The following is an 18,432-nucleotide window of genomic DNA, read 5'->3' on the forward strand; positions in this document are numbered from 1 at the left end:
AGTTCAAAGATGATCGGTTGGGACCAAAGATTGTTTATGGTTTAGATACTCCTTTGTCCTGAGGCATTTTTTTTTCTAGAAGATACACACACACACACACACACACACACACACACACACACACACACTCTTTTACTATAAACTATAGCTACATATAGAGCTTATTAAAGTCACTTACTATACACAAATCACTTAAAAACACACTAAGTTCTCAAAACTCCGTTTCCCTTGGTGAATGTTTAATTTGGCAAGCTGGAAGCAGGAAAGATTACCAAAAGGTAAATACAGGATAATGAATTCTCTTGGGCCCAGTTAGCACTTGAAAGTTTCGGAGGTCACCCCCAGCCAACAAACAACTTCAAATACACACATGAGGTCATTTGTCTAAAAGACAAACACAGGTTCACATACAGTCACTTCAAGGCTGTCTTTCTCAACATGCATCTGAATCTCTTGTACCTTGGCCCATTGGTTTCTGACTCAGCAGGTCTGGGATAGAGTTAAAAAAAAAAAAAAAAAAAAAAAGCATGTTTAACAAGTTTGCAGCTAGTGCTATACATGCTATATCACACATTGTTGGGAAGCCTGTTTTATTTTAACACAATGACCAAGGCAATATACTAATAGCTTGACAGTTGATACAAATAGAACCTCATTGACAAAGGCTGAAATGAACCGAAAGTGTACAAAGGTCAAGTTAACACACACCACCACCACCACCACCACCACCAAGTTAGTGGTCTTAATGATCAATTCTATAGACTTAATACTATTACTGCTAATTTCAACTACCATTCCCAAAGGCATGGCAAGGAAGAATGATGGATCTTCCCTTGACAGAATTATACCCTTCTTTTTACAACTCACACAAGAAATATTAACAAAATATCAAAGTTTTTCTATGCTGCAAATCTATTTATCTATCAGGTTTAATAGTGAGCACTGAGAAACTTATGACAAAAGGTTTCTAAATATGAGACGGGATTCTTTCATAGAAGGTTCATCTCAGAAAAGTTTCCTGGCTGTACATCAGAGACAGCCAGGAACTGAAGCAGAGGGTATCCTGGTGAAACTCTTGTTCCAATCTGTGTTATCTATGACCCAATTTTCTAACATACGCTACAAGAGGCTTAACTCTAGGGAGACAGATTCTTTATCTTACGTGCCATGGGAACAAAACGAGATTGCTTGATATCTTTGTGGGTTTCCTTGCTGTATCAGGTACCATATTGGCAGGACACCCTTAGCAGTGATTATCTTGTTACCTACAAAAACAGTTTCTTTCCTTTGCCTCACATATCCTTTAGGAAAGAAGATAAGCATAAAATGTATCTATCTGGGTGTATCTAGTGTAGGGTTTTGCGATGACAAGAGCCAACTTATTTCACACGAAAGCTGTGGCTCTTGGGTAATGAAGCTATATTATCCATTTTCCACACTGGGTAAATTGGATCTCTTGAATGAAATAAACTTGGACTTTTTAATGCTATGTAATATTTCTTCATATTGAACTTTTTGAACTAAATCCCAAGTAAACATGCATATCCTACATCTTAGGTATATACATGTGGCCAGGCAAGGGTACTGCCTCACTCAAAACATAGCTATCAAGTAATTACTTTTGATAATGAGTGATCACTATCACAGAAGGAGGTGTTAGGTAAGGTGATAAAAAGCTTAGTCATACTTTCACTATACTTCTAAGAGGGAAATGTTTAGGATAGTTTTGTTATTTTTTAAAGGGCCCTACATAGGAAAAGGCCAAGTCAAATCACATGCATTGCCTTAGACCTTGTTAGAAATGAGTGCTTAAAACTAAACTCATTCCATTCCCAACTTACTCAGCGAACATGCCCTGACAGCCCACCACATGCCAGATACCACGGGTGATGCTGAGGAACAGACAGAAAAGATTCACGTTCTGTATCAGAGAAGCAGCCTCTCAGGCAGGCTAAGGGAAGCTCCCACCCCCAACATACACACAACGTGAAAATGACACACGCATTTATATACCCTTCCTGATAAAGGGTCAAATTAGGCTTTTCGAATAAACATGTTTATTTTGGAAAAAAAGGTAGAGGAATAATAAATGACTGAAGCACCTATGAAGATGTATTGTTTTATACTAGAAAAAGCCTCTATTTTTTTTTTTTTTTGTTTCAAACACATCAAAGTTTCTTCAATTCTTTAATGGGAAAATAAAGTTTTTACATATAGAATATATTTATATGTATATATCTTACCCATGTACACATCTACATGTTATGACACATTTATATATGCAAACATATGTAAATTCATGTATATAATAAATGTGTATGTGTGATGCTGAGTTTTATAGCCACAGTCTCACAAATGCTGGACAAGTATTCTACCCCTGAGCTGTAGCTGACTCAATATTTTGTGCATAGATATTTCTCAGTTTATGATAGGGTTATGGTCTGGTAAAACCATAGCAAGTTTAAAATGTTGTTAAGTCAAATATAATACACCAAAGCTACTGAGAATCATGGCTTAGTCCATTTTCAATGTGCTCAGTACATTTACACTGGCCTAAAGTCAGGCAAAATCTAACACCTCTGTTTCTCAATACAGTGTGGAGTATCTCTGTAATTTACTAAATACCTATATGCATAGAACGCTGGTAACACAGCAGTACCCTGTGAAAGACCAGTTCTTTATTGTCACTATGGCTGAGCAGGCACGGCTGCTCATTGCTGCTACTCAGCACTGAGAGAGAATCATACCGTGCATTTCTCTAGGAAAAACAACAACAACAAAAAACGAAGTTCAAAATCTGAAGTACATTACTGCTTCTGCCAAATCTGTAATTGTTTTTATCAACTCACAGACAAAAAACAAAAACAAAAAAGAAACCCCCCCCCCAAAAAAAACTACACTTGGACGACCATATGTTGAGAACTATTAGCATATATTAGCAGAGACGTTTATTGGAGAAATGGGTGGGTGGAAGGATAAATGGATGGATGGATGGATAGATGGATGGGTGGATGATTTTAGATGATCCATTTGGACAGAGAAAGCTTCAGTGCTGCTCTTCTTCCATAAGTCTCTTATCTTCTTGAAGGGATCACATCTATAAATGTGTCTCCTTTGGTGGATACTTGGCATCAGTCAGTTTGAAGAGGAACAGGCAAACATTGCGGATAAAGAGGCATATCCCTGTGTTATTTATAGTCTCTCCCATACTCATAAATGACTTCCTAGTTACCTTAATCAATTTTGAAAACTGAATAAACATATACTGAAACATTGAAAGTAGCTATTTTTAATTCTATGTTTTGCTTTTGGTAATCCTAGATACTTCTAAAATACTATGCTATGAAAATAATAGAATAGTATGTTTTTGAGATCTGGCTTTTCAATGTTAATAAGATATTAATATATGACATATTAATATCATAAACATAAGATATTAATATGTGATAGATTTAATATTATAAACATAAAATCACAACAATACTTACCATGTTCAATATTTGCCATAATCTATGCTGGAATATTTATTAAACCATTTGTATTTGCTAATTTTTTTTCCCCCGAAACATTAGATGCAGTCAATAGAAGATTTTTCACAGGTACTTGAAACAGGACCCAACATATAGGAATATGATTTACATTTAAATAAATGTTACTTTAGACAAGATTCCAATACCCAGTGATCCATCCACCACTATCAGATCAGAGACCACTCTTTTGCCCATCATTCTCACATGGTTTTACTTTCCTCCTTGACAGATTTAAATTTTATGACCAACGCCTACCCCTCTCTTATGTATTCTTTACACCTGCTGTCACTTTTCTCACTTCCTTTTTGGAAAAACCCATGCTCTGCTTATAGTCTGAGCAGTTACAGCAAAGTTTGTATCCATTCTGTCTCAGTGCCCTTGGTCTCAAAGGGCTTGCGAGAGACCATCCCAGAACAGTCGCTTGTAATTCGCAGCCACAAACCACAAGTCAACACGGACTGTAATCAGAGAATCCAGTCTGGTAACTCGTACTTCCATGCACAATTGTTTCAGACATTTTTCTTCCTTCCCTGGTATCTAACATTATCCCTCCTCCAATATCCTTTCTTATTTCTTTTATCAAAGAAAGCAAAGTCTTTATACAAAAGCTTCCACAAGGTCCCCTGGCCAACCTTCTCAAGCAGACACTCTTCCTAAAAGCCAGACTCCTGCACCAAGCTGCCAAGGAGGCAGCTCATTTCCAGACAGACACGTGATAGACTAAGCTGGTTAGTCATACCATATTCAGACCAACCTCCATCACAGATCAATTTGCCAGTCGGTGCACAGGTCCGGAGCCTCGGCACTCTCCTTGAGTATGGCTTTTTCCTCATATTCCACATCCATATCCACTTTTTTCTTATATTCCACTCAGTGAGCCAATTCTGTTAGCTGTCCCTTGAAAATAATCTGAAACTCATCACACCTCACTGTCTCCTCCAGTACCCGCCCCGCCACCCCCCAACCCCCCACCCCCACCCTCCACCCCCACCCCCACCCCTCACCCCCCCCCACCCCCCCCCACCCCCCCCCGCCAAGGCCATCTCCATGACTCTGCTTCTGTTACAACCAGAGTTAGATCTGGATATTCCCTCAATGGAAAACGGTAATAGCTCCCATGTTAGCTGTAGTAAAAACGTATGTCTGTACATGATCTGCCTCATATTAAGTCCATTCTGTGCTTTATCGTCCATTGGGCTTTCCTGTCGTTTTCCACAGAGAATTCTTTTAGTATTTTAGCTTTTGTCAGTCTCCCTCCTTCATCAGAGTAGAAATTTCTGGGGCTTTTCATTCATGAATACAGGCTTAGCCTAGAACAGGATCAGGTAGAGACCTTCAGTGAATACTTGCGGTCTGAACTAATGAGTGAATGAGTGAAGTAGCACCCCTCATATATGCAACGCAGCCGCAGTCCCCTTGAGCGGTCTTAGCCCCATTGACCTAGACTGGAGTCACTGGCGTCAACATATCTTGGTATCGCCCTACAGCTTTTATTGTGCATGCTAGAGTCCTAAGAATTTACATTAAGATCTACAGCATGTAAGTATGAAACAGACACTGATCGGGTAACACAGCAGAGGAAATAAAACAGTAGAACCAAGTTTTTAAAATAGCTGAAGTATTTAAACCGCATTGTTCTACAGCTCTCAAGGAGGACACTCTTCAGAGCAGCCTGGGTTTTCAGACCACTTAAGACATCACCGAAAGTAAAAATATGCCGGGCGGTGGTGAGGCACGCCTTTAATCCCAGCACTCGGGAGGCAGAGGCAGGTGGATCTCTGTGAGTTCGAGGCCAGCCTGGGCTACAGAGTGAGTTCCAGGACAGCCAAGGCTACACAGAGAAACCCTGTCTCGAAGGCAAAAAAAAAAAGACATCACAGAAAGTAAAAATCAGTTTCATCCAGGATGGAAATCATCATGCAATGTGTACTCAACGTTCCTGTATTTCACAAGGCACTTGGTACGTTTTCTTCTCTGGGAATTCAGCACCAGTGCTCTGGGAGCTGAGGTGCCGACAGTGCCTTCAGAGCTGTGTCTGAATCTTCTTGTTTTCCCCCTCTCTGTGAATGGGCACACACAGGTTTATAGGCTCCCCCACCCCACCCCACCAAAGAGCTGCTGTTATAAGAGGAAACTCTTTTAACTCCAAAACAGAGGTTAATAAATGTAGGTAAACCATGACTTCTATGGTCTTCAAGAAGTATAAGACCAAAACGAAGATCAAAGTTAATAAGACTGACTTAATACAATCATCATCATCTCCTGCTGTTCGGATACCTCCTGTCCTTCTTGCCATTTAGTAAATACTCGCACCAGACTGCCAGGTCCTGAAGCCAATGTCCTGTACCAACTCCAGGGTTCTTGGCCTGAGGAGTACACAGTCTAGAAAAGCGACCAGCCACAAGCCCCATGAGGTTCCCCCATTTAACCAAAACCTCAGAGAGTAGCTGCCATGAGAATAACAGTGGCCAAGCAGGTTTCAGAGCAGAACAGAACATTAAAACCCCAAGCAATAAATAAGTAAACAAGTTCTGAAAGGAAACAAGCACACAGATAAGTGTTCACTTTGAAGACAAGAACCAAAGGGTCTTGTTAAACAGGCAGAATGCAAGTCTCCTGCTGGGCTTTCTTTCCTCATGTACACAAAAGGGGGGCAAGCTCCTGTTTTATGTTGTGTGTGTGTGTGTGTGTGTGTGTGTGTGTGTGTGTGTGTGTGTGTGTGTGTGTGTGTGACGCATAAACTGTGGTAAACACCCTGGACTATGGTTACAAAGACAGTCTTGAAATTAGTATTAGGAAGATAAAGAGCAATGAGCAAAGAATGTTTAATATCAACATCCCTACCTAGCCACCTCATTTGTTGTTAGAACAGTAACCAAACAATCAGATACCCAAGGACTATTTTTAAATACATTAACTACTGTCCATCAGGTTCTAGGGGTTATATTATGCATCTTAGCAGTAATTCTCTCCAAACAAAACAAACTTTAAGAGAATGAAGGCTAATCAATTATGACAAGTATTGAATGAATGAGCTGGTCCTTTGCCAGAGATCTGTTTGGCCAATTTCATCTTTATCCTTAAAATGGCTTAAAGCCATCTCACCTTTGCCTGAATAGGCAGTTCTGTTAAGCTTTAGACTACTGTTTATGTAAATAGGGACAGGTTGGCAATATCTGGAGACACTTTTTTTGTTATGAATGCCACAGGCAAGGGAAGCTGTTGAATATCCTATAGTACACAAAATGGTCCCTCAGGAGACCCCAAATTAAGAATGCTGCTGAGAAACCCAGGATTAAAGCAAGCCATCCTTTTGTTTAACAGAGGGATGAGTGACAGGCTAGAAAGAATGGATTTTTCTTTTTTTTTTTTTTTATCACTTACAGATGATTAATTGTTCAAATTCAGACTCCATCACTCAGTCCCAGCAGGATTTCTTATAACCCTCAGTTTCTTCATAAAAGATAAATGGCAATAATAATACCTACCCTGTAGGTTAGTTATTAGGAGCTCCTAAGAATGCAAGAGCTATCTGAATATGAAAGACCAATAGATGGTAGTTATAGCAGAACAGGAATATTTATTAATTGTTAAAGATTGACATGTCTGCTATTCAGGAAAAGCATTTTAAAGACCATAAGGCTTAGGGCTGGAGAGATGGATCAATGGTTAAGAGCACTTACTGCTCTTGCAGAGGACCTGGGTTTGATTTCCAGGGTTATCACATTCATATGGCATTCAATACCCCTGTAACTCTAGTTCCAGGGATCCATGCCCATAAACTAACTCCTCTCTCTCTCTCTCTCTCTCTCTCTCTCTCTCTCTCTCGCACACGCACACGCACACGCACACGCACACACACACAAAAATCAATATATTTTTTTAAAAAATGACAATACAAAATAAGCTTCATTTAGACATGAACTCATTTCAAGTTGGAGCTCATTTGTGGGATCCACCTCACTGTTTGAATACCATCCTAAATGGTTCTATTATCATCAAAACTCATCTCTTATAAAAAGTCTATATCATAAATTATTCATTTATGATCTAAATATTTACATGAGGAATATATTTTGGCAAAGAATCTGGAAAAACACAGAAGTTGATATACTATATAAAATTTATAATACAATATTTTGAAAATGTTAACACTGGTTAACTTTGGTTACTATCATCAAGTTTGATTTTCAACTGTCTTTCTTATGGCAACCTCTATTTTTACCATGTTTATTCCAGAACTGTGAAATAGACCTTCATTTTTATCTTTAAAACTAAAAGCTTTAATTAATTCTAATCCTAAGTATTACCTCTTGTAATTTTGAAACCTCCTTATAATGGAGTACTGCATAGCCGGAAGTTAATGAAATGCTTCTACATTTAAACTATTGGGAGTGTGTTTGTGTATGTGTGTGTGTGTGCATGTATGGGGGGATGTAGATACAATATGTTAAGTTTTGGGGTATTTTGCGGGGGTATTTTTGTTGTTGTTGTTTTGTTTTGTTTTCTGGTTTTTTGAGACAGGGTTTCTCTGTGTAGCCCTGGCTGTCCTGGTATTCACTCTGTCTACCAGGCTGGCCTTCAATTTAGAGATCTGCCTGCTTCTGCCTCCCAAATTCTGGAATTAAGGCGTGTACCACCTAAGTTTTTGTTTTCTTTTCTCTTTTTGAGAAAAATCTCATAGAGTGTATAACGAGTACATTTGGTAGTAAAAGATAACATTCATACTCAGGTCCCCAACAAGTGTATCTATATCAACGCTCAGCATTATATCAGATTGATATAGTTCTATAATTCTACAAGATTGATATAATTGATACAAATTCTACTTTATAGGAACTTCCTAATATCAAGCACAACAACATTTAGTTTACTTCTGTTTGTAACAGGAATCTGCTGTCAGGGAGCAAATGGCATAAAACTAGCCAACACTATCTTTAAGAATTAGACACTGTGCTTTGATGGCTTTATAAATTTGGGGGTCTTCAATTGGTAATGTTTCCAGTCAGCTCAGAGGAAACACAAAGGTATCGGTGGTGCAACCTGCAAGGCTTGGCACCTTGGCCTGACTAGGGGCAGTGAGGTAACTAAGAAAGGATACACATACACACAGAAAAGCTAGGATCAGGTGACCATGTGTACTCTCATGGTGTGGTACCAACTACACAGCCACCTGGACCCGCACGCAGCCTGTTTATTTCATACAGCCCAGTGGGAGGAGTTAGCTTGCCTCAGTAGGCGCTCTCCTGAAGGACAGCAGTCTCAGGCTGGAAACATCCAGAAGAAAGATGCTGCAGCTGCTAGTTTTGGCACACATTGAGTTTATACACATTTGTCATACTTACACACACACTGTCAGCATTCACACACCAACCGGAAGAAGCCTTTGCCTGTCAAAGTTCAGCGAATATGCTGGACAGCTCACCTGAGGTCTTCACTAAACCTGTTTTTCTGATTTATCCCTAAACAGACTCTCAGGAAACGCTTACTAAATACTGGCTCAGTCTTTTTTCCTGCCAGATACAGTCCATCCTGTTTCCAACTCGGAGGTCTGCACTCGGGGCTAAGAAATTGCATTTCAAACACGCTCAACTAATACTGTTGCCCCAGGTCTAGGGACTACCCTGAAAACTATAACCTGGCAATTCAAGTATACTGTGGAAAGTCTTACTTATAATTTATATCTTCCTCACAGGGCACTGTCTAATGTTGGTTTTATGCAGCAAACCTTTTCCTTCCCTGTGTATATTATTCTTAAAATAACTAGTCAAAATATTTTCCTTATATGCCAGAAATATTAATTGTTTTTGTATAAGTAAACCTAACAATATTTAGAGCAAGGGAAAATAATTTGAGGAATGATGAAAGAAAAGTGTAGTAAATAAGGAAGATGAGTTATTTTTGTAGCTAAAAGGGAAATTACTAAGCCTCTAAACAGTATATGCACTTGAAAAATTAGATATCACAATATATGACACCAAATATTTTCTGAAGGTCTTTCATAGATTATTACCCTTTTACCTATCTATGTATCTATCTTTATATATGACATATTTATTATATATTATAAATATATACTATATGTTTGTTACATACAAATCCAATAAGCACATCAAGACTCAAATTTTGAAACATCCTTTAAGGCAAATGGCATTCCTGGACATACAATGAAGAAAACAGGCATTTCTTCACTTACTTTGTTATACTATAGATAACACATTTCAGTACAGTGGATGAAAACCTGAATTCCTAAGACCTAATGATTTGGATTTGGAAGTTATCGGCTGGCTGACTGTAAGTCTGTTATAAATACTATATGGATAAGCATTCTTTCTCAATGACTAAAAGTGACTTCAATGCATCACATAATGTCAAAAATTGGATTACTTACGCCAATTATTTAAGTTGTCTCCACATACATATTTCAATTGTCTCTGAGGCCCATACACTAAGCATGACAAGCGTGTGACACTAATACCAGACAGACCTAACTGTAAAGAGTATGAAAGGGAGGTCAGCAAGCTCCGGGTGTGAGCCTAGGTCACAGTGACAGGGCTCCCTGCACCAAGAAGTTCAGAATCATTGGTAAATACGGAAACTCCTGCACAAAATGACAAAGAAAATCCAAACCAGACAGCTATGTAGCTGCTGTGTAGTAAAGTGTAGCTGCTTCTGCTATCACGAGACCAAAGAGATGGGGCACAGGTACCCTGCACTGCTTCCTACATGAAAGCGATGGGTGGTAGACATGGCTACCATACCGCCTCTGCTGTCACGGTCAAGTTTGCCACCAGAAAACCAAAGGAATTGAAAGACCAGTAGAAGCACTACCATCCCTAGTCTACAATAAATGGGTCAACTAATTACCACCAACAAAAAGGAAGTCAATAAGAATAAATTTGACAGTGTAACAATAAATTTGATGGTGTCGAGCTAGAGGTAACAAAGGCTTTCTTTGATGATTGAACAAAGTCATGTCCCTAGCTGTGAATTATTTTAACCCCCCCCCCCATTTTATTGCATGTGCTATATATGTCTAATGTTTATTTCAGAGTCTGAATGCTTCTCTTGTCCTTTTCCCATTAACAAATACCGGCGATGCTGTGATGTTAAGAACTGATGTGCCATAAGAAAAAAAAATTAACCAAGTTTATTCTATTTATTTTATTCTGAAAAAGAAAAGTTGCATTGGGTATCTTTCTAAAAATGTTTCATGAAGAAAAGGTCAGTCATCTTCATGGAATTGTACAATGGAGCCCTGAGAGTCAACACATGGACCTTAAATCAATACTGACACTGCAATCTTCTATGTTCAAACACATCTGCAAGAAAGAACACAGGCTCTGCCAACAGTTCCACAACTGGCCACCTGACAAGCACTAACCTTCCTGAGCCTGGGTTTCCAAGTCTGTGAAATATAATCTCTATCCCCAGGTTTTCTAAAGATGACTAAATAAGCCCGCTGTGTCTCGCCCACTGCCACTATTTCATTCATGAAAGTGATTTTTCTTTTTGATCCCACTCTAAGCCAGAAACCAACCTGGCCACAAAACAGACAGACAAAACTATCCCCTTACCTTTTCTGGTTTATTTACTTGACCTTGTCCTAGTTACCACATTGGTGGTGAATTTTTTCTTAAAAGCCCTAAAATGTGATGAAAACAGCCAATTCAATTTTTTAAGATCAAATAAGGGCAATCATATAGTGTGGAAATTTAGAGAAACAGAAAGTACCAGTGGGAAAAATAATCACTGTATGAGGTCCAAGGATAGAAAGGCTTCCCAGAAATGAGCATTTTAAGTGAGCCTTGACAGCTGCTCAGAATCCTGATAGGAGGGAGCTATAGACTTTGGAAAAGCAAAGGAGAGAGGTTGGAAATGCTTTGGTGACTCTGAGCAGTTCCATACAGCTGGAGATCCCAGCACACATGAGGCAGCGATGGGTCATGAAGACGGTGATATATGTGCGGACCAGAGTGGGGTTTGAAGTGTCAGGGTGAAGGGCTTATGCTTAGTTTGGAAGAAATAGGAAACTGTGAAAGATATTTGCAAAGAGTGTGCTATGGCACAAAAATTGAGATATTCTCACAGGAAGTGTGAGAGAGAGACTGGAATGGGACAAAAGGAAGGCGCTCTTTCAGGAAAATGGAGTAAAGAGCTTCAGGATAGTTTTCAATGACTACTGGTGGAAGGGACCACTTCCCAAGGTCGATTGCAGTGGGGGCTTATGAAGGACACCAAACTAACCATTTGCTACAAAGCTCATGTGCCTCATTTTTACTCTTAAGAAAGCAAGGGGATTTGGTGTTGTTTGTTTGTTTGTTTTGTTGTTGTTGTTGGATGCATTTTTGGGAAAAGCATGGCCTAGCAGTTTAAATGTGGATACAGTAACACTGGCCAGAAGGAGCCCCTATCCTCCATGGAGAATCTTTCAAGGTTGACTGGAGTTAGAGGTTTGCTCTAAGCCGGTACATTGTCTTCTTCCACGTGAACAGCTGCGAAAGCTGCCTTGAAATGAAGCCAGGAGGAATTTTAGTAGTCCTATCTTAAATACCCGAATGAGAGTACTTTGAATATATTCCTTCTAAAAGCACATAGTCCCAAACCAGCCTTCTGATTTCCCGGGTTGGAGGAATGCATTGATTGACTAGCCCACATCTTTCCCTACTGACAAGGGGAAATATAACACGTTTTACGATGTCAGATGAAGCCCCCCCCCCAAAAAAAAAAACAACAATTAAGTTCTTCAAAGTTGGAGTATGCAGGAAAGAATGCGGACATCTTTATTTAATTATTTTCAGCATTCCGTTCAAAACAGTTTCACAACAAGTTCCAACACAAACACACAAATACCTTTTCCTCCCTAGGGATCAACCCTGGGTTTATTCGCTGGGAGAAAGTACCAACATTTTCATTACCAGGGGGAGGGGTGCAAACAGTCCAAGCTGCTTTCAACTACAGGATTTCGAAACAGAATGACGGAACCTGTGCTTGCCTGTGAGAAGGCGCAAGTGTGTGCACGGTCCATCTTTTACAAAGACCTGTTTTCAAATAAAAAGGTAACGTCCTGTAGAAATCAAGTAACTGAACTGGTGTGATCGCTTCTCCATTTTCAAGTCCTGTCCCGGACCAGAAGTGGCAGAAATGCAGTCACTAGCTCGAAGCACAGCTGGGCTGAGAGTGAGCAGAGGCCGGGCGGGGGCGGCTGGCCGCGTCTCTCTTACCTGTCCCTCCCTCGGTGCTCATCACAGCATGGTCACCACGGAGCCCAAGGTACCAGAAGAGAACCAATCGGGGATCCAAAGGGCGGGGTGAGTTATGCTTCCAAGCCAGCCATTTGTCTTTGAGAAGCAGAACAGAACCCACTTCTCAGTTCCCCAACTCCGCGTGCGGGGCGCGGGCGCCTGAAGCCGGCGGAGGGAGCCAGCGACTCTGCCCTCCTCCAGGCCTCCCGGGCTCCGGGCGGACAGAGCTTCCGTGGAACGCCAATCTCCCGCGGCCCCGCCCCCTGACGTAGAGGGGCGGGGCCGGGCCGCTGCGAAGTTCCCGGCTCCAGCTGTTGGACCCAGCAGAGGCCCCACCCTGCCCAGATGTCCCAGTGACCCAGAGCCTGTGGTTCCCACTCTGAGGGTCACCCTGACAGCGGTTTGCAGGCCGCCCAGCGTGTTCTTACATTCCTGTGATTTTGTTGAACAATGCGCTCGTTGAACAATGCGCTCCTTTTCCGAGGCTTGAAACACTTAGTGGTTATGTTTTGGAGGTTAAAGACGTTAAATCTAAAAAATGTAATGTTAAAGTTGCGTGATTAGTAATTATTTTATTTAAAAAAAAACAAACACACACACACACAATTCTGATTTGGGCGTCCTTTCCCCTTTGACTCCTTTATTCAGGATAACGTGGCTTTATCCTCTTATCTGTTAGTTTTAAGCTCACGCATTCTTTTTTTTTCCTTTTTTACCCCCTATGTTTTTCTTTTCGTTTCTTCAATTTTATTCTCCAAATTAAAAAAAAAAAAATGAACCGATCTGTCTGGTCTTTCAAAACGTTTGCCCAACTGCTTTAAGAAGTCAAGAGAGTATATCGACCGTGCTCCAGGGCAGGCCCCACTCCAGGAATAGTCGGGAAGTGAGGGTGAAAAGTGTGTGTCTGGGAGGATCAGGGAAGAAAAGAGAGTAGAATCAAAACACAGTATAGGACATTCTCAAAGAATTAATAAAAAAAATCACTTCAGAATAAAAAAGGTGAAAGTTCATTTAAAAAACAGAACATTCAAAATAACTCAAAGTAAAACCCCAAAACCCGCTACCAGGTCTTCCACTGAAACAACCTAAGAGGCGGATAAGAACTCCTCAGCTCTGCTGTTTTGTGCGCCAGGCTCTAGTCTCTCAAGGGCTTCACAAACGCACATCCAGAGAGAACGAATTGAAAATGCTAGTTAGTGCCTCCCAGTCGTGTGCTCGCCAGGACAAACCAAGGGAGCTGGCTGGGAAGCTTGACACCCATCCCAAACCAAGAGATGCCAAACGAGTTTTTGCACCCTCCCGGGAGGTGCCAAGCAAGGAAGAAGAACATCTAGGTGTGGCTTCCTGTGGAGCCGCGTTCTGCAGGCAAGGGCAAATCTCCGTGGCTTAGTCAACCCCTGGCGTCTGAAAACTCCCGGCCCTGCTAAGACTTCTTCTGCAGTCACATCACTATTTCTGACAGGATGTCTGAGTTCCTTTGTCGTCCTCGTCCCTGTTTGTTTTGTTTTGTTTACATTCTTGTTAGTTAACTGTCCGGCAACATCGAAAGCCTCAGCTTTGCCTCCCTGCCCTTCCTGCCAGAGCAGGGATGTCACAGGGAGGCCTTTTGGGGGGTGGGGGAAGGTGCATACCAGGACAGCTCAGGCATACTGCTGGCATTGGCAGCTTGTTTGGAAATGCTTAAGTGAGTGGTTCCAACTAGCTACACCACGGAGTTGGATGCCAAGGCCCCACCTAGGCCAACTGACCCAGAATCCCTGGGGGTGGGGCTCTTGCTGTTCTTTCTTCTGACTTCTGTCAGAGCCCTCCCTGCATTCTAACTAGCCTCAAAGTTTGAGAATCACCCCTACGATCTGAATCAACGTCTTAGAGGAAAATCGACATTCCATTCATAAGATCAAAGATGCAGTTGCTGAGTCATGGGAAACACTGTAATATAACATCCTTCTATATTCTTTATACGTTTGCATATTTCAATATGAGCATGGAAAATACACTGCAAAATCCACGTCAGAACTGTTCAGTTGGGAAAAGAGGAGTGACCAGAGATCACGAGCTTCCCGTTTGTGTCTGTGTCATGTGACCCAACCGAAGGAATTGGTTTCCCTTCTGTGGTTTATATATGTGAAACCAAAAATATAAACTTTATACTTACAAATAAAGGCTGTTGTAAATGGTCACTGTTAATGTGGATTTTCAGTTGTTTGATAGGTTGGGTTGTGCTTCATGGTTTGGATTAGAGGGGGTTTGATTATTATTACTATTTCTTACATGCTTTTCTGAGCATTTGTATCTTTTTACCTGATGATTTTATATTTTTATAAAATATGTAAAATTCTTAACTTACTAGTTATTTAAACGTGCTAACCAATACTATAACCAATACAATAACTCTATTACCAATTATATAATGTTGGTAATACGGTTATATAATGTTTACTTTCTTATGGTTTCAATAACATATTCCATTTTAGTGTGCTCCTCATGAAGACTTGAAAAACTAGTATTCACAGTATATAATTTCAGATGAAAGAAAATTCCATCTTTCCCTAATGGGAAATTATTTAAACTCTCAATATTAGTAGCTTGACAATACATTGTTGATGGGAAATACATGGCATGAGAGTTTGTTATCTAAGTCTGACTTGAATCTAACTCTTAGTTGTGAAAGTCCTTCACTCTGTGAGCGTGGAGCACCATCAGTAAACGGATCCAGTCAGTACTTTATGGTTATATAAAGTAAGGTAGCCAAAGTGGTTATCGTTAAGTAAAGACATAACAGCTGCTTGAAATGACAGCTATCAGTTTACTGGTCCTGTTATCTCATATTTCCTAGTACATGCTCAAGAACTAATATAGCATCAGCAGCAGACTAAGAATTATCAGAAAACATTTTTTTTTTATAAAACTATAAACAAACATGTTTCTTCTCATGGTTAATAAGATACTTCTTGTCCATGTTTGTGTGAAAAAAAAGTGATTTTTTTTTTTTTGTCTACCACTTTAAGATAAACATGCTTTGGTTTCCTTCAAAGTGTTTTACACAGACTAGAGCAGCACAAGGGCTGATTTTCCATATTCACGATTTTTCATATTCATGATGAAGCACCTCTTCTCCTCTGTACTTGTTGAGAGGGCATGACTCATGTGCAGATTGGAACAATTCCCAGTTCCAGGTCTAAGTAACTTTCGGAAGTGGGGGAGGAAGAGCTCTGGTTTCATTAAGCCATAAATAAGGCTTATTTATTAGATACATTACATTATATTTCCTAATTATGTTCATTAAGCCATCACAGGATTTTTTTCCTTCTTCATTTTTCACCTTTGCTATTTTCTGAGTACTCATGGACTATTCTCTAGTTCTCAGCAGTCTATCACTCATTTAAGATTCTTTGCAGTCCTGTGAGGTCATTCTTCACTCAGAGATGAGCCGTCCAAGGCAGGAGCCACAGCAAACTGCCCATGCAGTGAGCAGGAGCCATAGAATCACGCCTTTCTCTCTCTCTCACAGCTTCAGAGTGTAGATGTAGAACTCTCAGAGCTGACCTGAATCATTTTGGGAGTCCAGTAGAGAATCTCCATTGTGCAAAACCCAAAGACAGAAAATGGAGCCTTTCATAATGGGATCAGAACTAAATGGCACCATTAAAACTATTTGAAGATACTACTTCATCCCACAGAATGGCTGTCATCAAGAAATCTGAACACTGGGTGCTGGAAAGAATCAGTTGTTAAGAGAACTGACTGCTCTACCAGAGGACTAGTGTTCAATTCCCATCACCCACGTTGCAGCTAACAACTGTCTGTAAACTCCAAGATTTGACACTCTCACACAGACATACATGCAGGCAAAACACAAATGCACATAAAATAAAAATAAACTATTAAAAAAAAGAAATCTGAACACAAACATAAAAGAGGCTGAAGAAAAAGGAACTTTTGATCATTGTTGGTGGGGACAAGAATGAACACAACCATTGTGGAAATCAGTTTGGAAATTTCTCAAAATTTTTAAAATAGAACTAGCATATGTCCCAGCTATTTCTCTGCTGAATATATACCCAGAGAGTCCCATACCCTATCACAGAGATATTTTCACACACCCATGTAAATTGATATATTACTCATTACGGCAAAGAATTGAAATCAACATAGCTGTCCATGAACCGAAGAGTGGATAATGAAAATTGCATCTCTCTCTCTCTCTCTCTCTCTCTCTCTCTCTCTCTCTCTCTCTCTCTGTGTGTGTGTGTGTGTGTGTGTGTGTGTGTGTGTATGTGTGTGTGTGAAAGCTAGTCAGCTCTAGATTTTAAAAAAATGGAATAATAAAATTTTCTGGAAAAAGTATGGATTTAGGATATATAATAGTATGCAAGACTACATAAGAAAAAATGCAAGTTTTTGCTCATATGTTATATCTAACCAATAATATATGCATGCATGTAAACAAATGTATGCTTAGGTATATTATAACATGTAGAAAAAAAGAACAAGACAAGCTAAATATTAAGGGATGAAAAAGGGTAACTGCAGATAATAATGAGTTATGAGAGAGAATATAAAGATAATTGTTTGGGAGAGAGAGTGCATAAAGTTATGAGAGAGAATATAAAGACAATTGTAGCTCTAACTCTGTCATGAATTTTTCACTTTGTATGGTAGATAAGTGCATACAAATATATTGGGAGTCAAAGTGTAAAATTCAATGTGAATATCCACAGCTTTCATTCTGAACGGCTACTCTATCTGCACTAGTATAGAAGTTCATTGAGCCGTATAGTCTTTGAGTCTGGTTAAGTTTGATGTGTGATTTCTTTTCACGTGCAACATTTTAATAATAAAATTTTATAATTAAAAAAATAAAGCTTCAGAATAGATAGAATTACCCACAAATTTTAACTGTGCATGTGTATTGGTTGTGTACTATTCCACTAAGACTCACAATTACTGCCAATCAGTTTTCTATTTCCTTTTGCCTTGGGTTGCTTTTACATTCCTTTGCTACCCACAAAGAAGAAACAGATTTGACTTCATGCCAGCTCACCTTCCACAATACTCTTTCTTTTGTTTTGTTTAATAAAATCTGGTGCTATAACACTGACCGTGTGGGTGTCAGGCAGCTAGTCCTTGCTGGATCTCAATAACAGATGGAAGTTCTGGCAGATGTTGCACCTTCAGAGTGCCAGATGAGCCCATCAGCTCTTATGTGATCTTCCACGATCTCTTCCATGATCAAGAAAAACACTGTCATCAAGACTAGATTAGAATTCCTTATACTGAACATGATCCTTAGACCAGTGAAAACGTCATTCACCAGTCTCTGACTTACACAAAGACACTTTGGTCAGACTAGGTGCAGCTGAGATCAAGGGACACACATGTGTCTTGATTATATCTATTCTTCAATGAGCAGAAAATCCAGGATTTGGGAGACTTTGGAAAGATGAAGACATATGAAACAGTTCTACCTTGAGAGCAAGTGGGATCCAGCCTCCATGAAATGACATATAGCTTTGGGTCAGAGGTGGGATAAGACTATCTTAGATAAACATGGCTGAGTGATGTGCAAAAAAGTTATGTTTAATAGACACATCTCAGCTGATTGATTTTATGTGGTACATGTTTTGTACAAATGAGAGAGCTCCTTGCTGTGGTGA

General features: G+C 39.9%; 1 protein-coding gene across 1 annotated transcript in view; it reads right to left on the reverse strand.

Moving 5' to 3' along the window:
- Atp10d (ATPase phospholipid transporting 10D (putative)) overlaps positions 1–12,860 on the reverse strand; it is an 87,176-nt gene extending 74,316 nt beyond the window's left edge. Inside the window, exon 1 of the mRNA XM_036200141.1 lies at positions 12,755–12,860. The gene's annotated coding sequence lies outside the window, so the exon portion shown is untranslated. The remainder of the gene's footprint in view (positions 1–12,754) is intronic.
- Positions 12,861–18,432: the final 5,572 nt, after the last annotated feature.

Source organism: Onychomys torridus, chromosome 10, assembly GCF_903995425.1.
Source record: "Onychomys torridus chromosome 10, mOncTor1.1, whole genome shotgun sequence".
Classification (NCBI taxonomy): domain Eukaryota; kingdom Metazoa; phylum Chordata; class Mammalia; order Rodentia; family Cricetidae; genus Onychomys; species Onychomys torridus.